Source organism: Lemur catta, chromosome 2 (genome assembly GCF_020740605.2).
Source record: "Lemur catta isolate mLemCat1 chromosome 2, mLemCat1.pri, whole genome shotgun sequence".
In the NCBI taxonomy this organism is placed as follows: domain Eukaryota; kingdom Metazoa; phylum Chordata; class Mammalia; order Primates; family Lemuridae; genus Lemur; species Lemur catta.
In genome coordinates, this window is record NC_059129.1 from 6,656,404 (window position 1) to 6,683,166 (window position 26,763).

Consider the following 26,763-nt stretch of genomic DNA (forward strand, 5'->3'; position numbering starts at 1 on the left):
AGGGGTAAATATACACATCTCTTGACTACACACGTAACATCCAGAAACTCTTGCTTAAAAATAACATTGTAAAGTTCCTGATTGCTGTATATGTAACCAACAGTGACACTTGCCTTATCGGTATAAATAACAGAGTGAAAATGTCCCATTTCTCTAGCTCTAGCAGAATAAAAGTGTCATGTACAGAAATACTAAATCCTGGCACACTGGCACATAACATGCAAAATAAAAGAAACCCTGTTGGCACATCTGAAATAACAGTAACATTAATAATACAGCGACGATGATGATGGCTGCCTTGTATTTAGCACCAATTTAGTCCCAACATAGTGCTAAGCTCTATTACGTGCATTATCTTCATTAATCCTCACACGGTCCTTGTGGGGTTATGTTATTAGTGCCACCTCTATTTTACAGATGAGGAAACGGAGGCACAGAAAGGTTCTAGAAATTGTCAAGTTTGCACATCTAGGAAGTGATGAAGTAGAATTTCTAAGCCAGGAAGCCTTTCTGCAGGACCCGTGTGCTTAACCCCGGGAGAAGACACATGCCATTGGGGACGGGGTGGCGAATAGAAGGAATTGAGGTCAGAGAGGAGATGGCACCCCGATTCCACAAAGTCCCCCAAATGGTCATATCGATCGCACTCCTCTCAACCACGTGTGTGTGAAGCCCTCCCTGTCCTTCTGCACGCTGGCCAATCCCTGTTAGGATCAGACTGTAACCTGTTTTGCCAAGTGGATGAGTGAATAAGGCTGCCTCCTCCTGCTAATTTGCATTCTTGGATGTTTCTTGATCTTTCTTGGCCATTTGTACTCCCTTTCCTCCCCCAGGTTCTCCCCGCTCCCGCCAAGGTACGGTACGTTGCATCCGTGTCTGCTACACAGAAGAAAGCATGACATTTCCGCATGTATGTCACAGGGCTCGGGGTGCAGAGAAGTGGTCACAGGCTTGCTACTGTGACACATGTGGACACATCCCCCTGCCTGCTGTAGCCACGAATTCCTTCCTTTCCTCTCCCGCCGAAGGAACCTAATCGGAATGCAGTGAGTGAAAGTGTATTTCATAGCAATAACCTTGAATATACTCGTACATATATTTGCAACATTTGGCACTTTATTATTAGCAACAGATTACTTGCTAATACACCCCGCAACGGCTTGCAACGCGCCATACCTTGGCTGAGAATTGCTGACAGGATGCGGGCAGTGAGAGAGTGTGTCTGTGTGTTTGTGTGTGTGCATGTGGCGAATGAGTTAGAAAGAGGAGAGAGAGAGACAGAGAACAGAATTTCACTGCTCTTTTCCCTCGGAACCATCAGGTCACTTCTTGGGTACCAGCTATTTCAACCTGCCAAGTCAACCACAAATAGGATTTGTGGTGAGGGCATCTCCAGGACATGAAGAGAGAGTTAAAGGTCCTGCATTGGATTCAAAACACTAATTACCCCACCATAGGCAGGGGGAGTTATGGAGTGGGAGCATTTTCAGTAGGAGTCCAAGTCCTTGGGGTCAGACTTGGGTTCAAATTCTGGCTCTGCTGTGTGACTTTAGGCTGGTTACTTAACTTCTCTGAGCCTCTGAGCCCCCATCTTCCTAAAAGGACCATGTTATCAATGAGGATTTTATTCCTGAATCCCATTTTATAACATAAAATGCTATATCTGATCAGGAACATAAAAGAAATCGTATGTTTTTACAGACATTTGTTAAGAATGTAAAATGAGGAACTCATTATACAAACTACAACGTGCTTGTTCCCTTCGGGTCTTATATTTTTCTTTCATGGGCAGGACTGGCATTGAAAAACAGGAACCCAGAGGCCCATGGGCTGACAATGCTACGCTCCTTCCTTGGTGACTCACTCGGCAGCCAGCAAAGTCATTCTGTGTTCTATCTGCAAGGAATTTTTTGAACTGCATTAAAAATTAGGGTCACCTATCTGGAAAATATCAATGTCATTTTGACATTCATGAATGTCACAAAAGTTTTGAATGGCGAGTGTTGGGGTGGTGTGGTTTCCATGGTGATGGGAGAAGCCAGTGCTAGTGCTGAAGATACTAGGAGGTGGGCAGGGAGCATGTGGTTTGGTTTTTTAACTCAGGGGTCTTATTTGCAGTGAGAATGGACCAAAAAGTGCATGGATATGTGGGTCTTCATTCTAGATGATGTGAGTTGGGGGTTCTTTTGTCCTCAGCAGCTCATGTGATGAGCCCTGATGTGTGTGTGTGTGTGTGTGTCCTCGTATGTCTCTGAGTGTATGTTTATGTCACTCTATGTATGTATGTGCATGTGTGTTTCTCTGTGTCTCTGAGTGTATGTGTGTGTGTGTCTGTGTAGGTACGTGTTTATGTGTATACATGTTAATGCATGTATGCATGCACGTGTCTTTCTGTGCATATGTGTATGTGTGTCTTTGTGTGTATGTATATATGTGTGCATGCATGCATGTGGGTCTCTGTTTATTTATGTGTGTCTGTGTGTGCACACATATTTATGTTGTATGTGTGTATCTGTATATGCATATGTGTGTCTCTGTGTTTGTGTGTATGTGTACATGTGTTTGTGTATGTTTATAAACATATGTACCTGTGTGTGCCTGTGTTTGCATATGTGCTATGTGTCGTGTGTGTGTGTGTGTGTGTGTGTGCACATGTAAGCAAACATGTTGATTGTAACCCTAGTGGGAGCAGGAGTGAGATGTGACTTCCAAAGGGAAAAGTGTGAGTCTGAGTCTAATCAATAGACTAGAAGGAAGGTGACGATGAAACCATGTCTCTTGGTCTGGGTTCAGACCCAGGTACCACCCTGAACAATGGTGCTGAGGAGCTGGAACCAAATCCAGGTTCCAGGATCCAGAAGGTGAAAGTTCTGCAGACCATGTATTAATGTATCGGATGCTATTTGCTAGAGCTTTCTCGTCCTCAGCTGGCTTTCTCTCTCCCTCTTCCAATTCTTCTCCCAGCCTGCTGGTAACGTCCAGCGTGCATGTGGCCTTCCTCCCCTTCCCCCTACTAAGAGGGGGTGCATCGCCTTGACTGGCCACTGGAGTTCCCAATTCTTTTGGCCACAGTGATTGGTTCAGCAAAAGCTTGTTACCCATCCTGGGTCGATTGAAACCTTTCCCATCAGGGAAGAGCCACTTTCTGTTAATTGGTGTAATTAGTTGCGAAGATGATGTGTGAGCCTTGAGCTGTCAGGGCCACATTTTCTGTGTGGGAAGAGCTTCCTTGTGAATGCAGCCAAGATTAAAGACAGAACAAAGAAAGGGAGAGAGAGGGTCCTGATGCTTTATTTCCCGTGTTCCCCTAGATCCAGCCTTTCCTGAACCCAGATGTACCAATTTACCATGTCAAATTCAGAACAGCAGACTGAACTCAGGTGCTTGTCCAAGCAGAGAGGAGGCTTGGGGTGGGTGTGTATGTGTGTGTGTGTGTGTGTGTGTGTGTGTGTGTGTGTGTGATATGTCTGGGGGAAGGCATGCAGGCCGCAAGTGCATATTTAACAGATGTCACCAGGAAGTGCCATAGATTCAGACTGGGAAGCTCTAGAGTGCAGAACTGGGACTTAAGGGTGGGAAAACACATAAGGCAAATTTTGGCTCTTTCTAAGGAAGAGATTTCTGGCAAAGTGCCTCAAGGTAGAAGGGTTACCTTAGTCCCCCGTCAGTCCCCTGTCCCTGGAGGATATTGTGTATAAAAGAGAGAGTATCAGGGATTGTGTATCAGTCAGAACTCCCACCTAACACTGCTGACTTCAGGAGATTGGCTCGGGAGAGGCCTCTGATTGGCTCTGCTTGGGGTTTATGCCCACCCCTGGAGCAATCACTGAACCTGATTGGCCAGGTCTGGCCAGGTCATCTGTCCATCCCAATGGCTGGGAGTATTAAATAGAAATTACTAGAAGTTACTGGAAGAAGGGCAAGGAAGGAAAATGTCCTGGGCTCCTGAAAACTTTAGTCATCAGAGGCCACCACTGATGGTATGGGAAGGATTCAGCATGAAGCGGGAAGACGCATCTACCCCCTGGGCACAGAGTAGGGGTGTTGAAGGCACTTGCTGAGGGAACGTATGCAAACTGATTCCAGCATCCTGGTTTTGCGATTCTAGCCTGTCTCGGTAACGCCTTGTGCTTAACTTTGCCGTCCAGGGTTTGTCTCTGACCAGCAGAGCAGCTATCTGGCCTGTGTGCTGCGGGAAGGACAGCGGAGGGTGTGTGGTCAACGTTCACAGTTCAATTCCTGCTTTGCCGCCTCGGAGTTGGGCAGTGTAGAGTAAAATAATGACGGAGCCTCACCTTCGTCATCCGTGTTTGCAGATAAATGTCTATTTCCCAGGGTGGAGGTGAGGGCAAAGCAAGCTAGTGCATGAAAGACCCCCGGCACGCGGTGGGTCCTGAATGAATGATGCATATGCTAACGTGGTATCGTAACATCTGCCCTGGTGGTTTCATATCTGACACTCTGGTTGGTATCTACCTCTCTATTGGACATGTCCCTGATGCCACTGTCTATCCATACCATTCCCGATTTCTCCTTGGCCTTCTGCCTGGCCTCTAAGACACAGCCAAGCCACCTCGTCCCCAGCAATCTGCCCTTTCCTGTGTTCTAGCACTTCACGGCTGCAGTGCTGGTCACCTCTGGGGAGCCAGTGCCCACCTGTGTCTCTGGAGCCACCTTGGGGAGGAGGGGCGTCATTCTCATAGACCACAAGGCGAGAGGTGGCCCCCTGGAGTTGTGTCACTTGGTGTCCTGTTGCCACACATCTCTGGCCACACAGGGGCGAAAGCTCGCCTTCTCCAGTGGGGACAGAATGCTTCTGAGAATAGAGGCTGTGCCTCAGTCAGCCCTGTGTGCACGGTGTCCTGCATAGTGCCTGGCACACACTAGGTGCTCAATCAACGCAGGTGGACTGGATGGAGAACAGGGAATGGCTGAGACACTGCCTGACCTTTCTCAGGGATGGTAGCAATGCTGGTCTGGTGGTCGGTGACAGTGTAGCATGTTGAAAATCACACGGAAGATGAATGCAACAAAGTAAAAATAAAGTCAGGTAGAAAATGCACACCCACGCCCTTTCCCTCATTCTCTGCCCAGGAGAGAATGGCCCAACAGTGGCCTCATGGCTTCTTCATCGCACCCTTCACAGGCAGCTAATTAAATTACAACAGGGTTTTCAACCATGGTTCTAGTAATGTTTTGGGCCAGACAATTGTCTGCTATGGGGGCGCAGTCCTGTGCATTGGAAGCTGTTTAGTGCCATCCCTGCCTCTACCCACTAAATGCCAGTAGCACGCCCTGCCTCCATTGCAACAACCAAAAATGTATCCAGACGTTGCCAAATATTCCCTGGAGGACACATTGCCCCAGTTAAGAACCACTGGATCACAATAACTTAATTAAACAGTTGTACCTGCAGGTCCCCGCCAGGTGACAAGCCATCTGCGAGCAAGGTAAAACGGGGGACAGGTGAGTCTATCATTTCACCTATACTTAATTGAGTGTTTTCGAGGCTTGGCATGGGGGTAGCAGGGAGAGATGGTCTCCCAGTGACCTGGGCAACATCTGAAGGCATGAAATTGGACCTCGGAGGACAAGGACACATGCTGATGTTCTCTTCATGTTATTAGATGAGTAGAGACTGGATTGCATCGGAAAGGTGAAGAAAAGGGAGGAGATTTGAGAGGTTTCTGGGATTTTGGAGAGTGCTCAGTGTGGTGAGGCCTCTGTCTTTTAGGTTTGGTTGACATTAGGGCACTGGGCTTGTCACGTGGCCGGCACAACCGCCAGAGTCTTTTCTCCCCTTTGCGTACCTGATGAACTGAGCTTTGTGGGCTCCACTCGAGTCAGATCTTCTGGGAAGGCTTCTCTGGCACCCCTACTCTCCAGCTGGGTTAGGGTCTGTCTGTGATCTCCTGGCAGCCCTCCCCGACCCCCAGGCTCACCCATCACAGGCCTTAACGCACAGGGTTCTACTGGGCTACTTACCAGTCTCTGTCACACGGCTGTGACCTTTATGTCTTGCTCATTTTGCACCCCCAATGCCTAGCACAAGGGCCCAGCACATAGTAGGTAGTCATCTCTTCATTCAGTGAAGTTTGCTGATCACCTACCACGGGCTGAGCCCTGTGCCAGGCACACTGGTGATCCAATAAGATGCAGTCCCTGGAGCCAGCAGGCTTTCCTGCTTCAGGGTCCCGAGCCTATCTCCCCCATCTCCTGGAATCTAAAGAAGAATCTGGGGGTCTGGATGGCCCCCAGGCCAGGGAATGGAGCCAACCAGTCAAAGGACATAAGATTTCTTTTTGGATTCTCATACAACCTTGGAAAGCAGGAGCTATGATTAACACGCTCGTTTTACCAGAGAGGAAACTGAGACTCAGAGAAGTTAAGTGACTTGTTCAAAGTCACAGAGTGAATTGACAGTGGAGTGTCGGTGAACCCAGGACTTTCAACTTTTGATCTGTTTCTTTGTTTGGGTCCTGGGTGGAGAGCACAGACTCTGGAGTTGAAATTGTGGCTCTTCTAGCCACCAGCTCTGTGCCCTTGGCCAAGTCACTTAGCTTTTCCAAGTCTTGATTTCTTCATCTGTAAAATGGGCATCATTCTAAGCTTCCTTGTAGGGTTATTTGGAAGCATGAATGAAATGATCCACATCCAAAGAAAGCTCTTGGTTGTACGTGGTAACACTCCCAGGACACAGTAGCTGCCATCTCTAATATCCAAAAGTTGGCCAGGCCCAGTGGTTCACACCTCTCATCCCAGCACTCTGGGGGACCGAGGCAGGAGGATAACTTGAGGCGAGGAGTTTGAGACCAGCCTGAGCAAGAGCAAGACCCGTCTCTACTAAAAATAGAAAAATTAGCTAGGTGTCATGGTGTGTATCTGTAGTCCCAGCTACTCGGGAGGCTGAGACAGGAGGATCGCTTGAGCCCAGGAGTTTGAGGCTGCAGTGAACTACGATGATGCCACTGCACTCTACCTAGGGTGAGAGAGTGAGACTCTGCCTAAGAAAACAAAACAAAACAAAACAACCCCCCCCCCAAAAAACCCAAAGTTCATGTCCTGTGCAGGGTGCAGCGTAGAAGCAGGAACCTAGAGGGGTCTGTGATCTCAGGCCAGAACAATTTCCAGGAAGAAGATGCCCAACTTCCTGGGAACTGCGCCTCCCTCCTTCCTCCTGGGAGCCCACATTCCAAGAAACACAGCTAAAATTGGCCCTCAAACAGCTTTTGCAGAGCACGTCGCGGGTTTTTTTTTTTGGGTCTGGAGAGCCGGTTTCCATGATGAAAGTGGCACAGAAGGAGAGACCCAGCTAAAAACAGCCGCCGCCCAGACTGGTGCTAACAGGATGCAGCCTCGCATGTTTTGGGGGTTTGGACGCTTCGACTTCCGCAGCGGCGCCCCCCGTCACCACTAGGTGGCAGCATCGCCCCGCGGCGGGGAGGGAAGGCGCTTCTGAGATCGCGCCCACGACAGACGCACCCGCCACGAAACTCTCCACCGAACTGTGTCCTTTTTATTTGGGGCGCTTATTTGCATTGCAGGTGCTCCCTGGAGGTCACTTCTAAGCGCATCTTAGTGTCTCGGAGGCTGGAGAATTCTCCGAGGGTGGAGTCCCAGCCACCTGGCCCCGTGGGGGTCCTTGTCGCTCCCTAACTTGGGAGGTGCGTGATGTCTTGTGTCCTCTGCTGTCGTTGAGGAACTTGCCTTAGTTTTGAATTTTCCAGGAGAGGTGGCCTAGATGAGGGGGCGAGGTACCGATTTGGGACTCACCGTCTTGCTAAGAGAGGCCAGTTTTGTCCGTCGCTGGGTGCAGGGATGCAGTGTTGGCTCTGGAGTGTGGCAGCCTCGTGCCCAGGTCACTAACTCATATGGAGAACGGGCCCTACCTCATGGGACACAGCGAGGAGCACCTGAGTCACAGATGGGAATTCCTTAGGGCAGTGCCTGGCACATCACAAGGACTCAACTGTGAGTTACTTTTGCTGTTTTCGCAGTATCCCCAGTGTCTGGTGTATATTAGCCACTCAGCAAATAGAAACTGAATGCTCCTCACTGTCCTTGTTTGGTGACAACAGAGGGTGGGGGGGATGATCTCATGGCCTCGATCCTCAAAGCACGGTCCTGGGCCGGCAGCATTGGCATCACCAGGTGCTTGTTCAAAATGCGAGATCGGGGCCAACCCACTGAAGCAGAATCTTCCTTAACGGCGTCCCCAGGACCAGAGAGTGAATATTCCGGGCACTCTGAGGTTGGAGGAGTGCTGCTGCGAAGCTCCTTCTGGCCCTGGAAAGCCGGGATTCACCCCTGGCCTGGGGCGAGCTCTGTCTCTCAGAGTCACATCTTTGGGAACAACAGCTGCCAGCTGGCCCTGCATTTTAACCTTTTCTCAAATGTCTTCTCCAGCTGCCTCCACTCCACGCTCAGAAGGGTGGAGACATGCAGCAGCAGGGTTGGCTGTGCTCCACGCTTTCCTGAGCTCCCAGACCCGGATCCTGACCCCCAGAGCTTCCCTGTCTCTGGCCTGGGCCTCCTCCCCATCACCCTGGTGACCGGCAAATGGTCTGTCCCTGACTCCTCCTGTGCCCTCCCCACCGTCGGTCACCAAACGTCTCGTGCATCCCAGGCTTTCTCTCTGGGAGCTATTGCGCTGGCTCTTGGTTGTCCAGACCTTTGGGAGCCACCAGCCCATCTCCTAATTTGTCCCCTGCCCCCACCTCCCCTTTCCCCAACTCTTGATCTTGTCTCACGCTTCCTGCCAAATTGATCCCTCCAAGCTGACCTCCGACTGTTTCACTTTTGCCGTCCAAGATCTGGCTCCCACTATTGATTCAAGTCTGCCCGGGCCTTCCATGACCTTCTACCAGCCTCCAGTCTACCTGCCATTTTTAAATTGAGCTATTTGATTTTTTTGTTGTTGTTGCACCTGGGAGTTTTTAAAAATACTGACGTCTGGGTCCCATGCCCAGAGACTGTGTTGTAATTAGACTTGGGCACAGCTGGGAATGGTTTTCTTTTAAAGTCCCCCACTCCTGGGCGAGATGGGAGGATCAGGATCATCAAATGTAGTTGAACAGCAATTGTCTGAAGCTGAGAACCCACCCTTTAAAAGCTCTGTATTTCTGCTTATTATTAGGATGATGGCATTTGAGACAGGAGTCTCCATCCTCCTTATTTGCTGGTAAATTAATAAAAGTCCTCTTTTCTTCTCCAAGAAAAAAAAAGTCCCCTACTCCCACCCTCAATGATCTCAATGAGCAAAGTTGAGAACTTCTGAATTTAGCCAGAGATCTGTTCTTTGAGTCCAGAAAAGCCTGTTTAATAAGATAGATTGTTTCTTTTGTTTGAAGCCTTGGGTACATAGGTTTGGCACCTAACAGAAGTTAAAGTTCTTGATGAAAGATCCAGCTGTTTGAGTCCCACTGCTCAGGCCAGTCTGACACAAGGCTGGGCACATCTGGGTTTTGGAGGATTTCACTCAAGCACACTCAGAGGGGTGGGAATTGGAACTAACATTCCACATACAATCATTCACCCTTTCAAAGCCTGCGTGGCTAGGTAGGTATTAATATCTTGATTTTACAAACTTGTAAGCTGAGGTTTGAAGCTATCTTACATCAAGAACTTTAACCTTTGCTGAGTGCATTACATTCATTTTCTTATTAAATTATCACATGAAATATAAGTATTCTTATAGATGAAGAAATAGAGTCAGAGAAGTGAAGTTGAGTTCACACAGTCATGGAGACCAATGAATCTGGATTTGAGATCCTGGAGCCCTTTAAAAAATAATCCCTAACTCCAGTTTCCCAGCCCTCTCTAACCTTCCTTTCCAACATTAAAGAAACATTACAAAAAGAAGAACAACTTAGTTATACTGAACACAAGGAATCTGCAACTTAGCATGGCATTATCAGTATGCAAATTTCTCCTTATCAGCCCCAGCTATCATGGGAGAGATTCTAACCCTCTTTGGAGGACACGTTCAAAGTTGTGTTAGTAAAAATTACTTTATGTAATGAGCCCTTAGATCGATTTTTATTGAAATGAGCTGGAATTAGATTTTTGCTCTTCCCATATGTAATGTGTTCAATTCAATGATGAATTACCCAGAGTCAGCAGCTCTCTGACATTTCAATGCCGTGCACGGCATGCTACAGCCTCCTTGCGCGCTGGCCCTTTGCGGAGAAAAAGACCTCTCGAAGTGCGTTTTTTAATTTAGTGGGGCCATTTGATAGAGGCTTTTTTCTTTATTCAGGGAGAATTTGCCATTTTAACATTTCGATTCATTTGTTTTTACAATATCTCCTGGGGCACCGTGTGAATATTAATGATCCTGTCCCATGCAAATACATTACTTGTGTGACTTTGGGCAACTCACATCACCTCTCTGTGTTTTCTGTTTCCTTGTCTTTGAAATGAAAAGGTTGGATCAGGTCCTTGTCTGCTAAAATTCTGTAGATCTTACCATGGGTTAAGAAAAAATATTAGAGAAATATTAAGTTCAACATTCTTTTCTGTGTTCCTGCCCCACCCCATAGAGTGGGAACTTATCCTGACACTTTTGCATTTTCAAGGGAGTATAGGAAGGAAGTTTAGGCTCTGATTGCTTTTTCCTCATGCAAAGAAGAACAACTCATGGAAGTAGAAAGATGGGGAGAGGTTGTCACTTTTTGGACCATTTTTTACCAGGTCTGGGGATACTGCGTCCAAAAGCTGACCCGAACACTCACAGGCATTTCTTCCTGCACTTGCTAGGATGGGAGGCCAGCTGGGATCCACTGTGCCAAAGTCTGAGGATAACTTGCAAAGTTATCTGATTGGATGCATATACTCCTAGAATTATATTTTCCTGGGGAAGCCAATGTTTTGCCATTTTGCAGTGATCTTCTCTGTACCCACAATTTTTTTTTTTACTTAAAACCTATTTTGTCTGGTACTAATATAGCCACCCCACCTTTATTTTGTTGTTAGTATTTACTTGATGTATCTTTGTCCCTTTATTTAGTTTCTACGTAAAAATGTTTCTATGCTTTTATGTTTTCGTTACCTACATGTTTTACCCCCTTCACCTTTCCCCTTTGCCATTCCTTCCTGAATCTCAGACCTTCCTCTCTGAGATCGTATTTTATTCTCTCTCCACTGCATACTTTAGAAGTTCTTTTACTTGGGCTGTTGGTGGTTAGAGCTTTTCATTTTTGTTAGGCTGAAAATGCCCTTGTTTTGCCCTTGTTCTTGAGATATAATTTTAGATCTACTATTCTAGCTTGGCAGTTATTTTTTTCTCAGTGCTATGCAGAGAGAATTTCGATGACTTTTATTGCTATTGTTAAAAAGTTTAATTGTTGCTGGTCTAAATTGTTGCATCTGTGCAGGGCATGGTTGTTGATCCTCTTCATCTGATGCTACTTTTAAGCCTTTCTGTTTGTCTTTGCTGTTCTGTAGCTTTCCTGTAATGTATCTAGGAATAGGCTTCTTTTTAGTCTGTTTGGTGTAAATTATACTTCTTGTATCTGTAGATTCATATCTTTATTAGTTCTGGAAAATTCTCAGTCTCTGCCTTTTCAAATGTAACCTCTTCTTTATTCTCTCTATATTTTCTTTCAGGGATCCAAATTAGAATATATGTTAGAATATCTCATTCTGCCCTTCATGTCTCTTAACTTCTTATTTTCCTCTTCTTGCCTTTGTGTTGCTTTTTATCTTTAGTTCTATCTTCTAGTTTATAAATTGTTCTCTTTTTTTTAGCTGTGTCTAAGCTGTGTGTGTGTGTATCTATTATTTTTTAAACATACTCCCTGAGATTTAACTTCAACAATTATAGTTTTACTTCATGGATTTCCTTTGGTTTCAAATCTATCTGGTCATTTTTGATCATGCCTTGTTGCTTATTTGTGAGCTTGTATTTGGCCAATCCTAATCTGGGAGAATCTGGTGGATATAGACTAAGGATGCTTCTCTCCAGAGATGATTTGCATTTTTATCTTCCAAGAGCCAAGGACACAGTCCACCTAGGACAGTTCTAGTCCTTTTCCAGGTACCTGGCTCAATAGTGGAGGATCAGGTCCAATTCCCCCTCTGTGTCATTGGCCCAAGACTTAGTAGTTGATGTGACACTGATCTTCCCTCATGAGGGTTTTACTGTTCCATCCTAGCTTCAACTTGATTTTTCTGGTCCCTTAGAAATTTCCCTTACTTTTTGTGATCCCACTCATGAAATTTTCTTTGCTTTAGAATGTAGTTATCTTGTATGGAGAAGCTCTTCAGTGTCTTGTCTGCATACTGCTGAAGCAGAAGTCTGGATTCCAGACTCCCCGGCAAAGTAACAACAAAGCCTTCCTTGGCCTTAGGTCCTCCCAAATATGCCAGGAACTCTGCATCTGGGGATAGTAAAGTGAATACTGCATTTCATGCCCCCTCTGGTTTATGGGTGGTTCAGAACCCAGAGGGGCAGAGGGGCGAGGTTAATTGGTGCCTCCAGCCCACCACTTTCCTGATAAAAAGGGACACACCCAATTGGCATATGCTTTTTTCCCTTTGCTCCTTTCCCTTCTTTCTTCTTGGAACTTGAATGCAAAGCCTGGATTTGGAGCAGCTGTCTTGTGACCACGAGGCTTCCTATTTTCTGCTGATGGCAGAGCAAGAAGATAGAGGGGGCTTGGATCACCCATGGCATCTTGGAGCTTCTCTGGAACACCTCTGGACTTCCTGTCATATGAGGAAAATATCCCCTTATTTGGCTACACAAATATACTTAGGTTTCTGTTACATGCAGCCAAGTGCATTTCTAACACACCCAACAATATATGGCAAAAGTCAGATCCTAGTCGTTTTTGTTGGGCATATTCTGGAGTGTGGGCTTTATTCTAAGATAAAGGAAGATTTTGAAAACTTTTAATCAGATAGGTTCTTGGATTGATTTGGAGAAATCTCCTGGTTATTTAGCAAAGAACGGATTTTGAGATGGGGTGTGTGCACACGATTAGAAGTGGAGGCTCAGAGAAGGCGAATAAGGCTCCCAAGGTAACACAGCTAGAGAGAGACAGGAATGGGACCCAAGGCACACATTTGTTTGACTCAACAGCGCTGGCTTTGGCTGTTGTCTCTGATTTTAATCAAGGTCTTTGTCTACCTGTTATTGCTGGAGGAGCCCTGAAGCTATCACTTCAATTTATCTCTAGTGTCCCATTCTCTGAAAAAAACTAATGATTTTCACAATCATAAAAGAGAAATTAATTCTGAGTCTGGAAATTTTTTCATATCAATCTGGGTCAGCCTAATTAAAGCTTAGGAAAAAAAGATGCATGTGCGTGTACGTGTATGTATAGGTGAGAACTTTCTGTTAGTATTCACTTACACTTGGTTTTAAATCTCTATTGACTAGTGCACACCTGAGCTAAATTACTAATGCTTGGAAATAAAAATGACTCCAGCATCATACTCAGAACCCTAATCGGCCCCAAGTGAACGCTAAATGGGCTTGGAAGAGGGCGCCTATCTTGGACATGACGTTGAATTTTATCCAGTGGTCTCCAAGGGAGCCATGCAAAATTTGAGGTGTTTAGGCAGTGCGGTGGCCAAGTGTGTCGGCCTGCAAAGGAAGAGGTCTAGGCTCCAGCTCCCGGTTGCTCCGCTGATTTGTTTACTGGGTGACCCTGGGGAACTCTGTCCCCTCTCTCTGGTCCTCAGTCTCCCCATCTGCAAACTGGTGCTCTCTAACCAATGCAAAGGTTTTCAACCCCAGCATTCCAGGGGTTACTCCTGAGAAAAGTGGCTACCTCTTTTGGTCAATTGCATCTGGAATGGAAAGATGAGTAGGGAACAAGGAAGGAGCTTCCAAAATAGACACCTGTAGCTTTGTCTCCGAGAGAGCTCACCTTCCGTCACTGTTTTCTCCAATCAGGGGCACCAAGCTCCATAAGTCACTGACAAAAGCATCTACTCTAATTAGATCCACTGTAGCTGAGTAGGTGGCTTTCTGACTGTCTTCCTGGGGGGTTGGAATCTGGCCATCTTCTTGCTTTCCATTAACAAATTCCCCTTTACGCTCTTGTATCCTTGGGCAAAATTGACCTGGTGAGTCAGGGAAAGCTGAGGCAGCCTCTAGAGCAGAGGAATGAGAAAATGGTAGAGAGATGCTATGAGAGGACTGGGAAGAAACACTTCGGAGAAGCCTGATGTGTGGATTGAGGTAGCTGTGTAGGACAGATCTCTGTAGGACACCAGCTATGGAGAGTTCTGAGAATATCATTTACTCCCTCCATAACTTCAATCCAGTCACTTCCACCCAGCCCAACCCAATCCATCCATCCATCCAACCACCCACCCACTCATCCACTCATCCATCCACCCACCGACTCATCCATCCATCCATCCATCCATTCATCCACTCATCCATCCATCCATCCATCCATCCACTCATCCACTCATCCACTCATCCATCCATCCATCCATCCATCCACTCATCCATCCACCCACCCACTCATCCATCCATCCACTCATCCACTCATCCATCTATCCATCCATCCACTCATCCACTTATCCATCCATCCACTCATCCATCCATCCATCCATTTACCCACCCATCCATTTCTGCACTCATGCATTCATCTACTCATTCCTTTACCCATCCACACATTCACTCATTTAATTCAGCCACTCCCCCTTTCCCTCTCTTACTTATTCATTTATTCTTCAACCATTCCATAAACATTTGTTGAGCACCTACTATGTATCTGGGAATATAGATGAGAATGATCTCTTTAGGGAGGTCACAGTCCCTGAATGCTGATTGTGAGAAGTGATTGTGATATGCGTAGGGACAAAGTGCTACTAGAGTTTGGAAGAGGGAGGGAGTTTAGGGAGATGGATCAAAGAGGGTCTTACGGAGGCAACAACAAGTCAACTAGCTCCTGAAAGAAGTGTTTAAGGTTATGAACTGGACAAATGGGGTGAGGGTTTATTTTTTGGGGGGTGTTTCCAATTTGAGGAGCTGAAATCATGCTTATCCTTTACAGATAATATTAGCTCCACTCCCTTTCCCCCCTCCTTCCAAGCCTCAAAAAAAGTCTACATTATTCATCTCAAATTTCTAGGCTGATGAAATTCAAGTTTAATTCAACAACTGATTGTTCTTGTTCAAAACATTGGATGGAAAAAAATTCAAAGGAAAATCATAGACACTCATAGCAGGAAGTTACCTTAATGAAACCTCTGTCTGCATAGCATCTCCTACAAGTTAGGACTCAACATACCATCCACCAGCTATTCATTTTGCCGGGAGGCCAGTGTGTGTGTGTGTGTGTGTGTGTGTCGCTGAGCTGATTTTGTTTCGTATAATCAGACTGTTTTTTTTTTTTATGATTTGAAACTATCTTGCCAAAGGTGTCTCTTACGTGCTAGCATTGTCACATTGTCACGGAGCTTGACACTTATGTACTCAACATTCATCAAATATTCCACTCATCAAATATTCATTAAGCTGCTTCTATCTTCTGGGTTTGGCACTAGATGCTGGTGGCAATACATTGAGGAACAAGACGGGGCTCTTCCTCTCAGAGAGCCCATGGTCTACTGCGAGGGTCAGTAAACTCTTTCTGTAAAGGGCTGGTTAGTAAATATTTTAGGCTTTGTGGGCGATATGGTCTCTGTTGCAGCTATTGAACTCTGCTCTTGTAGTGTGAGAGCAGCCTTGGCTAATATGTGAAAGAAGGAGTGTGGCTGTGTTCTAATAAAACTTTATTTACTAAAACTGATTTGGCCCTCAGCTGTAGTTTTCTGACCCCTTGTCTAATGGGGGAGACACACAAGTAACTAGACAATTATAATACAGTGTTTTCTAGGAGCTCAGAGTTGAGTCCCAACCCGGGCTTGGGCAGTGGGGAAGACTGCCTGGAGGAGGCAATGTGTAATCTTGGACCTGAGAGATGAGTGAAGCTGCAGGGAGGAGAGGCTGGGGGGGCGGTGGTGGTGGGGAGGACCGTCTAGGCACAGCAGATGGTGTGCAAAGAAATCTGATGGCAAAAGGAGATGTGACAGTCTGGGGAATGCAAGATATAGGAAGGGGGGTGGAGGTGGCATTCGTCGAGGTTGGCAAGGTGAATGGGATCTTGTCCCACAAGGACATGGCGTACCCCTGACTGGCTCCCAGAATTTCATTCTGGTTTGTCTTGTTTGCAAAGCCCCAACACTGCCATCTCAGCAGGCCTCCGAGGTGGCATCTTGCCACCGGCCCTCAGTGCCACTCATAGGACGTGCAGCTCTTGAATTGGCAGCTTGGTCTCCTCCCCTCCTCTGACCTGTGAGGGCCCCCGGGCAGCCCGTGGGCTGGCCCAGGAGGCAGGACACTAAGGAGGAGGTTTTAGCTGTGGAATGGAAGGCACATTGCAGGGGGAAACAGAAGTAAAAACAAAAGAGGCATTGAAATGGAGCCGAGGTAAAGAATGATGCTCACTGAGGCCAAAGCTCCACACTCACCGGCGTTGTGGAGAGGATCAAATCATGTGTACATTGTAGCCTTGGTCATGGAAGGCTTCCTGGAGGAGGAGACACCTGAACTTAGTTTCAGAGGGTGGGTGTGGGGTGAGGATGAGGAAGGGGAAGGCATTTCAGACAAAAGGAAGAGCGCTCAAAAGACTGGTGGGCATGCGTGCAGATGCAGGTCTAGGCTGTGTGTGTGTTGGGGGGGTGGTGGGGATGAAGGATATGAGGTGCCTGAGGATGAAGCCAGGAAGGTGGGAGGGCTCAAGAGAGCCTTCAGGCCAAGGTACAATTTGGACTCCATCCTGGGAATGAGGAATTCTTCCAGTAGCCCTTTTGGTCACTTTGGGCTGGGGTGGGGGCTATTTCCTCTCGGCTAGAGCCCTCCCGGGGGCTCCAATACAGACTGCAGGGCTCTGCTCTTGGCTTTTTTGTGCGAGAGCCAGTTTTAGCATTCCGACGTCCCTGGCGGTTCCCTAAGAGCAGGCATGGGCACATTGCATGGCCGCGTGTTCCTTCCTCCTTCCCCCTTTCATGCTCCAGCGGAAAGAGTTCCGCTTTGGAGTCGGACAGACCAGAGTTGAGTCCCAGCTCTGTTGCTGACAACTTTGAGCCTCGGCCAAGCGCCTGAACCCCCATAAACCTCAGGCTCCTTGCTTGAAAAGCAGGGTGATGATAAAAGTAGCAAATGCAGGCAGCTACTACATGCCAGGCACTGTTCTAACCACTTTGCAAACGTTGACTCTTTCAACCTTCACAATTCTATGAGGTCAGGACTATTATCATCCCCATTTTATAGATGAGAAAACAGAGGCACACAGAGGCCCAAAAGGCTTCCATCTGGTAAGTGGCAGAGCCAGGAACCCAGGAGAACCTCTCTCCTAGAGCTGACACGAAGACCAAAACGCTAGGACATGTCGGATCCTCGATGCACATCCCAGCACTGAGTAGGTGCTCAGTAGATGGCAGCTGTCTTAGTTAGAAGTGCTCCACGAAATGCATAGAGCAAGGAGAAAGCAGTTCCCAGAGATAAGCAAACTCCTTCCATCCGAGGGAGCCTGGGGCAGGGAGGCAAGCCACCTGACTCATTAACTCCAGACAGTAGAAAATGACAGATCCAGTCCTTGATGGAGGAGACTGAAACCGCCATTGATTAGCAGTCAGACTTGCTTCTTTCTTCCTCAGCGGATTGACTGGCTTCCGATGGCTCTTCTCTCTGTGTAATTAAAGAGCTACTGAACTGTCACGCATGCTCCTTCATCAGTCATCAGTGGGAGGAGACTGTCTGATAAGCTATAGATTCCCTCCTGCTCAGTTCCAACCTGTTGCTCTGCCCACAGTCTTGAATCTCGGAAGCCACATGTCACCCTCTCTTTTGTCACCAAGACAAAGTGTTGGCATTTGGAGCCAGCGACTGTGCAAAAGAAGAGGGTAATTGCAAAACCACTAGGTGTGAAACTTGGCTGTAATTGGCTGGAGAAAGAAATGGGGATGGCGAACGGGGAGGAGGAGGAAGCTGGCGTGAGTTGGGGGCTGCCGAGCAGGGTGTCACCAGCGGGTGCTTTGGAGCCAGCAGACCTGGCGACTTCTTAGCCGTGTGACTTGGGATAAGGGACCCTGGCTCTCTGGAGTCTCAGCTTCCGCATCTGCAAAATGGGGATGATAAATTACTAATTAATCTTAATTAATTCATACTCAATTTAAATGGGTGCGCTCATGAGGATTAGATGAGATGATATTCGAAGTGTCTGGCACGTGGCAGGTACTCAAGAAAGTCAACCTTTGTGACAGCTCTGCATCCGTCAGTGGGTGTGGCTGTTCCCTGGGCGCTGGTTGCACTTTGCCATTTGCCACCCTGTGGGAATGAAGAAGAATTTATTCCCTGGGCTTTCCTTACGACCGTCGTTATGGCAGAAATCCTTCACATGCCATAGAAGAGGGCATCCAGTTGTGACTGTAGGGGCGGATCCTACATAGTTTCTGCCCAAACGCAAGCCCAGGATGGATGTCTCCTCTCCAAGATAGATGCCGCGTGGTGGGTGGGAAGAGGGCCCGGTTTGGGGAAAATTTCAATGAACTGACAGTGATGGTTATTTTTATGTGTCAACCTGGTCAGGCCGTGGTACCCAGTTACTTAATAAAATACTAATGTAAGTGTTGCTGTAAAGGCATTTTGTAGATGTGATTAACATTTACAATGATTTGACTTTAAGTAAAGAGGTTACCCTTGATAATGGGCTGGGCTCATCTGATGAATTGAGGGTCTTAGGAATAAAAACTGAAGATCCCTTGACAATAAGAAATTCTGCCCTAAGATTATAACATAGAGATCCTAAGTTACAGCCTGCCAGTCTGCCCTATAGATTGTGAACTTACCGGCTCCCACAATCTCATGAGCCAATTCCCCAAGACTGTGGTCCCCAACTCCCATGTGGTCCTTACCTTGTACCTTCAAAAAAATTAATATTTTAAAAATAATTTCTCTGACCATTTTGAATTTTGGTTATTTACATACTTTGCTTTTGCAGTGAACTCTGTGTGTCTTGGTGTCAATCACTGTGCCTAGTGCATAGTTGGTGCTCAGAAATGTTGTTGTATTGAATGAATATTAAAATAAAAAAATCAAAGTTAGCTGTTTCAAGGTCCAACTTTAAATGTGGGCTTCTTACGAGCAATGTCTGGTTCCGACTTTGAGACTATAGTTTTTTTTTATCCCTCTTTTTTCAGGAGGCTTTGAGTCTTGGAGCATTGCCTACAAAGAGAATTTGGGTTTATTAAAATCGATTTGCTGAATGGTTTTAATGATTATAACCAGATATATGGAGGCCTGAAAGGATTATGCCCAAGGATAGAAGAAGAAATTAGCCCTTGTTCATACCAGAAACATTTACATGGAGAGATTTAAAGGAAAAATGATCATTTTGTAAAATATGATACACAAAAGCTATAGAATATAAATGCTATAGAATATAAAGGAGCCCGGGTTTATGTTATGCTTAGAGGGAAAGAAAAGAAATAAGAAAAGGAAATCTCCAGATTAAGATTGTAAATGAATGGAGCATGTGGCCTTGAAAATATCCTCTCTCTTCCCAACAATTACTGACACCTACTATGTGCCAGATACTGAACCAAGCACTTACAGACATGATCACCTTTAATTCTTACAATACCCTGTCTGGCAGGAATCACTGTCCCCAATTTATAACTGATGACACTGAAGTTCAACATATTTATGTGCTTGGCCCCAGGTAAATACAGCTGGGAAGTAGCAGAGGCAGGATTCGAACCCTGGTCTCTCTGATGTCAAAGCCACTGTTCTTGTTCCCACTTCAGCCCAAGGATGGGGCACAGGCAAAATTTCTCCAAAGGAGCCCCAAAGAGCCCAAGTGCTGACTTCACCCTTAGTCCCAGCAGGTGGCCCAGGGCTCTTACGCTCCCCCCCTGCCGAGGTCAGGACTGGCCCTAAGGTCTAGAGATGGCTGAGCTTTCTTGCTGTAATCAAAGGACCAATGGCGAGACTGTCTTGGCAGCATGGGCAGGTGAAGTGCTACGGGTCTGAGGACAAATCTTGGAAGTAAAAACTCGCCCCCAGTAAGAGAAAGATTTCCCTCCTTCTGCCTGTCAGGCTAGAGTGTGTGTGTGTGTGTGTGTGTTTGTGTGTGTTCACGTGTGTGCATGCCAGAGGCAATGTGTTTGCATGTGTCTGTAAGCCCATGTGCTCCTCCGTAAGAGGGTATGCCTGTCTCTCTGTGTACATTTATGTGTCTCTGTGTGTACTTTTGTGCATGTCTGGGTGCTGTACATTTCATGATCGGTTATGCCTCTGTGTACGCATGTGCATATGCAAACGCAGATGTGTGGCCTCATGTGTCAACAAGTGCGTGTGTGTGTGCTGCCTGTGTAGCGTGAGTAGGCCGATCTCTGTGTGTGCACTCGCCCCTATCCCTGGCTGCTTAGGTGTGTTTGGGTGTGTTTATATAACCACTTGCAACAATGAGGAAATGTGTACATAGACTCCGCTGACTTCCTGCCAAGCCGTTTAACAGGTTTCAGAGTGTGTCTATTTACCTCTTATGGAAACTGCTCTGCAATTTCATTTTTCCACTTGATCAAACGGATTTAGTTTATCTCCTACGAATCTCGCTTTGGCAACTCCAGCTCTGCCTATTCCCGCATCTCTCATTGTTCTCCGCACTATAGTGTCTTTTATGAGATTTAATATTCTGGCCCAGCCTTCGTGTGATGCTAATTTCCTACCGGGCTGCGATCCTGTTTTGTTGGCCTGGATACTGGGGAGTCTGGCTGGAGTAGCCGCGTCCAGACCTGTCCTGTGAGCTCTCCTGAAACGTGGAGATGACCTTGGGCGTCGGCAAATTTGGCATTATCTTAGGCAGCTTGATAGGAGGCGCATAAAAGGATGGATTTTGAATTAAATGGAGTTATTTTCAAATCTGGCTCTGGAACTTACCAGATGAGTAACTCCAGGAAACTCATTGTTTTCCTTTTTGTCATGAAACTTCATATAACAAATAGAATGATAAATTCTCAGTTGAAAAAATAAAAAGAATGTATTCAAAACATTGATTATTTAGTAAGTGGATCAGGTAGATGTTGCTGTGTAACAAACCATTTCAAAGCATAGTGGCTGCCTGGGTGTGGTGGCTCACACCTGTGATCCCAGCACTTTGGGAGGCTGAAGCGGGTGAATCGCTTGAGCCCAGGAGTTTGAGACCAGGCTGGGCAACATAGCAAGATCCTGTCTCTGCAAAAAATTAAAAAAAATCCATTGGGTGTGATGGCCCATGCCTATAGTACTAGCCACTCAGAAGGCTGAGGTGGGAGGGTTGCCTGAGCATAGGAGTTTGAGGCTTCAGTGAGCTATGATTATGCCCCTGCATCCAGCCTGGGCAACAGAGCGAGACCCTGTCTCTGAAAACAAAACAAAGAAAGAAAAAAACCAAAAACACCCAACTTAGTGGCTTAGAAACTATAAACATTTTTTTTTTTGCTCATAATTCTGAGTGTTGGAAATTCAGACGTGTTCTGCCAAGTAGTCTACTCCTGGCAGGGCTCCTTCATGTGTCCATGGTCAGTGGAAGGTTGATTTGGTGGCTTTGCTTTTGGAGGTCAGCTTGCTGTTAGCTGTGGTCTCTGTGTTCTATTCTACATGGTCTCCCCCTCAGATGGCCAGCCCGGGCTTGGTCCCATGTGGCGGCAAGGGCCACGAGAGACAGCAGAAGCCTGCAAAGCCTCTTTAGTCTTCAGCTTGGGACTGGAACACTGTCACTTCCACTGTGTGCTGTTTGCCGAGTCAAGTTATTAGGCCTTCCCAGATGCAAATGGAAAAATAGACTCTGATTTCTTGGTGGGAAGAAACTGCAAGTTCACGTCGGAAAGGATGTGAAAGCAGGGAGGCCATTAATTGGGGCAATCGGTGCCATCAACCTACTGCAATAGGCACTCACTGTTTGTTTGAACTGCCTGGAACCTAGGAGGTATTTAATGAATGTTAATGAATGGTACTCAGTGTAACCTGTATAAGCCACGAGCACTATATGGTCCAGTCTCAGCACAGATTTGCATCACAAGAAGTTGCATTCTAGAAGAAAATTTACTTGAAAGACATTAAAACCCTTACCCAGTCTCTCAATCACCTTAAAAAAATCCTTTTTAGTTCATTTCTCTAACCTCAAATCTCTTGTCTAAATTTCCCCAGTGGCTCCTGGGAAAAGACCGACTCATCTCTCTTTCCTCTCTGTTACTTTCCTAAACCCTGACACTCAGCCCAAACAACTTTTCCGTCTCCCTTCTACTTCGTGTCCACCTTTGTTCTTTATTATATGGATCAACTTAGCCTTTCTGGCTTCTTTAGATTTCTTTCTACTTTGCCCTTTAAACACACACGTAAAGGAGAATCCAAGAACTGACTCAGGAAGAAAGAAGTCTTTTTCTTTAAAAGGGGAGTGAGAAAGGAAGAGGAAGGTAATGGCACATACTTATAACTTAATATTTCTTTTATTTCTGTCACACTGGGTGTCTTGTGTCACTGTAATAGAATACCATGGACTGTGTATTCTGTTATAGAATTCTATTCTATTCTATAAACAATTCTATATATAATTCAATTCTATTCTATAAACAATTCTATTCTATAGAATTGTATTCTATTCTATAAACAATAGAAGTATGTTTGGCTCGTGGTCCTGGAGGCTGGGAAGTCCAAGAGCATGGCATTGACATCTGGTGAGGAGCCTTTGTGCTGTGTCATCCCACGGTAGAATGCAGAAGGGCAAGAGAGGGTGAGAGTGAGTGAACAAGAGGGAGAAGATTTGCTTTTATAACAACCCACTCTCAAGATAACTAACCTGTTCCCACGATAACAACATTAATCTATTCTTGAGGGCAGAAGCTTCATGACTTAATCACCTCTTATTAGGTCCCACCTCCCAACGCTCTTGCACTGGGGATTACGTGTCCAACACAGGAACTTTGGGGGACACATTTGAACCATAGCATTGGGGTACTGTTATATTTAAAGACCCCTTCTGCACCCTGCTCCAAGTTATTTCTTCAGCTCCTTCCTTCTTCCCAGCCTGATTTTTTCTTTTGGCTGCAGAATGTCAGTTCTTTGGAAACTATTATCAGGCCCTTAGGAAATATTCCGAGAATGGTCAAGGAGGAGTGTGGGAAAGGGCTGGGTGATCGCCAGGGGTGAAGACATCTCAGCGTGGTCCATCTCTTTCTGCTAGACTCCTAGTCTGCCTTCGTCATTCAACAGGGAGCCCCCACTCTGTTGAACCTTGGGGACTTTAAGGACATGACAGAGTGTGAGACATTCATCCAAATCTTTCCCCAGTGTATCCCCACTTCTTTCTGTTCTAGCCTCATCTCTCTTTGGTCTCTCTGATCTTCCCATGCGCTCCAGTTATTAAGTCATGGTCTTTGGGTTCACTGTTTTTCGTTTCCTGCTGCATCCTCACACCCCAGCTTATTCCTTCTTTTCTAGCTTGGTAGGCATTTGGAATGCACCCTGGTAACTCTGCCTCATGTTATCTTACTGTAGCCCTGCGTGGTAGGCACCTCATTCCCATGTTACAGACGAGGGAAGGTGATGCAGCCTGCCCAAGGTCCTTTAGCTGGTGCAGCTGGGATTCAACCCCATGTCTGTCTGACTTTAAAGTTCATGCTTTAGAAACTCCGTTAAACTGTCTCCCCAACCTGGGGTGAACAATTCATCCCAATTTTGTGGGAGCTTTCCTGGTTTCAAAACTGAAAGCCCTGCATCTTGGGATATCACTTAGTCCCGGGCAAAGTGGGGTGGTCTCCACTCTACCCCAACCTGGGTGTTTTATCAGGCAGGCCTGGCTCAGCACTGAAGATCCCTGCTTTCTCAGTCCTGATCAGAAAAGGAGACTTTGCAGACCCCCTGCATCCCCTGCGTCCTCTCTGATTCTGGACACCTTGCTTGCTTCTTGCCTGTGCAGTCTTGTGTGTCTTCAACATCTGGTTTGTTCCGCTGTAAAAATGCACACAGCACTGAAAGCTGCTACTGGCACTGGGATTCTCTGCCCCGACTCCAATAGCTGAGGCCTCCCTGGGGTCCCTGGGTGGTGTGCCAAAATAGGAATCCCATCTGGCTTGCAGAATCTTAGGAAATTTACTGTCCTCTTAATGCCTCCCAGGAACACCAGAGGGACAGGCAGTGCCTTCTGCTCATTGAGACATCTTCCTTGAATTCCTACTAGCACCCCAACCACCCAACCGTCAGGATAAGCAACGGAGTGTTAACAGGAAAGAGGGGAGAAGCAAATATCCAAGTGATCCTTCTCCCAAATCGAACAGGTTTGTCCCTTTAAGGATCTTATTTTATTTTTAAACACTTTTGGATTCTAAAAATAGAATGCTCCTGTTAATTACCATTTAAAGACTCTCATGCAGATGAAGAGGCTTCAAATGTCTAGGTACCAGAAATACTGCTCAGAACTATGAATGTCCACTCTGACATGTAGCCTAGATGTCTGTCTCATAAATACAGGGAATGCCAGCTGTCCCCGAGTTTGCATTTAACCAGTGCAAAAGCACAGATATATCAGAAATTCAGACCCAGACAGGTTTGCTATGTAGCCAGAGCAATCACTGAATTGACCCAGTTCCAAATGATCAGCTACCCTTTTAAGCCTCTTCAAGCTTGATATCTATGGGACTTTGTCAATGCCCGGCAGAGCACAGGGAAAGTGGTCCTGAATTGTTTAACAGCCACAGCAATTACGTTTATAAATACAACCTTCTTACCTTATGCATCTGGGAAATCAACAGGTGGAACAACTGAAAAAAAAAATTGTGTGAGTGCTTGAGTTGCTCAAAGTTGAACATTAAACAGAAACCCTCAGTGCCCCACATTTCTGGAGATTGGTGTGCATTTGTGATATACTACAGAAGTCAAATCAATATTCACCCAGAGAAACAAATGAGGAATGAGCAGTGCCATACTCAGCCAAGTGTGCTAAGTTCTCCAAGTATGTAGAAATGAAGGATTTCCTCAGTCCTCTGTGCACGCCCCAAAGAACATCTAAAAGCTCCCCAAGGTTAACTCCTAACTAAAAAAGACCTTTGGCAATTGTGATATTGTGAGAATTTCCATTCAGCAAAGTTAATGGGATTTTTAAAGTACTTCTTGATCGCTATTAGGTCCATGCTGGGAAAATAATGGAAAAAATCTAGTAAAAATGTTTTTCAGAATTAGTGGCCAATAATATAGGGAGGAGAAACATAATCCCCCACTGATGGGGAGCAATCTAATTTCTGGAAATGGCCATGCTGTTGGGTAGATTTTCTATAGTTTCAATTATTAGTGTGATGAATCTTGATAGTAACCGGGATGAGCAACAGGAATTTAAAGAGTTGTCTGGTCACAGAGCCCAGGGACTGGGAGATTGTCAGTAAATCATTTTAGGTCTTTTTCAGCATCTCAGCTTGTTTTCTTATCTCACTCCCTTGGCAGATTCTGTGAGTCGAGGGAAAGGAGGGAAATCTCTCTCGGGTGTCTCCTGTCCTAGGACACAGTCCAGTCCAGGTATCTGAGTGGTTGCCCTGTGTCAGTGTGACTCGGGCAGGAGTGATGTCCCGTGGAGTTTCTGGTTGGAGTTTGGTGCCATCAGAACATGGAGGAAAAAACAATGGTGATGGACCAAGGCGAACGTCTCTGTCAGATGGCTGGTTTGGAAGGCGAGCTAGGGGGCTGGGATGCTGTGCCTATTATGGATGCTAAGACAGAGGACTGTGCTCTCTGCATTTTGGAATGAAGAGTTGAAAACCTCATTCAGTCCCACAACTACCGACTTGGGGGGACCCAAGCAATGGAAGTTTTGAAACTATGTTAGGACAACCTGGAGTTACTCCTCCAAGCCACCAGGTGTCGCTGGTGTGCCAAGGCAGCAAAGGACCAGGCAAGTTTTCCATGTGGATGGGGATACTGGCAACCAGTGATCCTGTTTGTTCCCCAGCCTCACTGCCCATCAGGATTCCTGGGGGAGTTTAAGAAATAGATTCTTGGAAATCCCTTCAGACCCAAAGAATCAGTCAAGGCCCAGAAATCAGTATATATAAAAATGTCTACGTCAAAACAGTCATTATTTGGGGAGTGTGTATGTAGGGGGTTGTTCCTACATATTATATCTCTATTTAAATAAATGTCACAGGTGAGCAGCAGCAGCAGCAGCAGCAGCAGCAGCAGGTGTTTGGAAAAATGGGGCTAGTGTCTTACAAAGAAGACTGATTCCCCCAGAGGCAAGGGACTTGCTTACTGTGACCAACACAGAGCCAGGGCTAGTGGCTAGATATTCCAACCCTAAGTGTAAGACCTTTTCCTCTGGACCAGGCTGCAGTTCATAGAGCAGTTCCAGAAACTTCTGGGAAGGTTTTTTGTCTCTCCTTCCCCTCAGAACCCAAAAGACATCATAGAGGAGCTGGTTTGTTTGGCAGGCCATGATCCTATTACCACCCCTGATAGCCTTTCTATGAGATGATTCCTCAGAGTCCCCAGGTGCAGAGGTGTGATCCCTGTCCTCCAGCTGAGTGGTCTCCATGGGCAACTGGACAAAGCATAGTTCTGCCACAGCCAGGGGTTTAATGTGTAATGTTTATTGAGCATCTAGTATATGCCAGGCGCTTTCCCGTCCACTTGGACTTCACGTCAACATTCTGATGACTAGGAATTATTACTCCCATTTTACAAATGAGGAAACCAGAGAGATGAACAAACTCAATCAAGATCACACAGCTCAT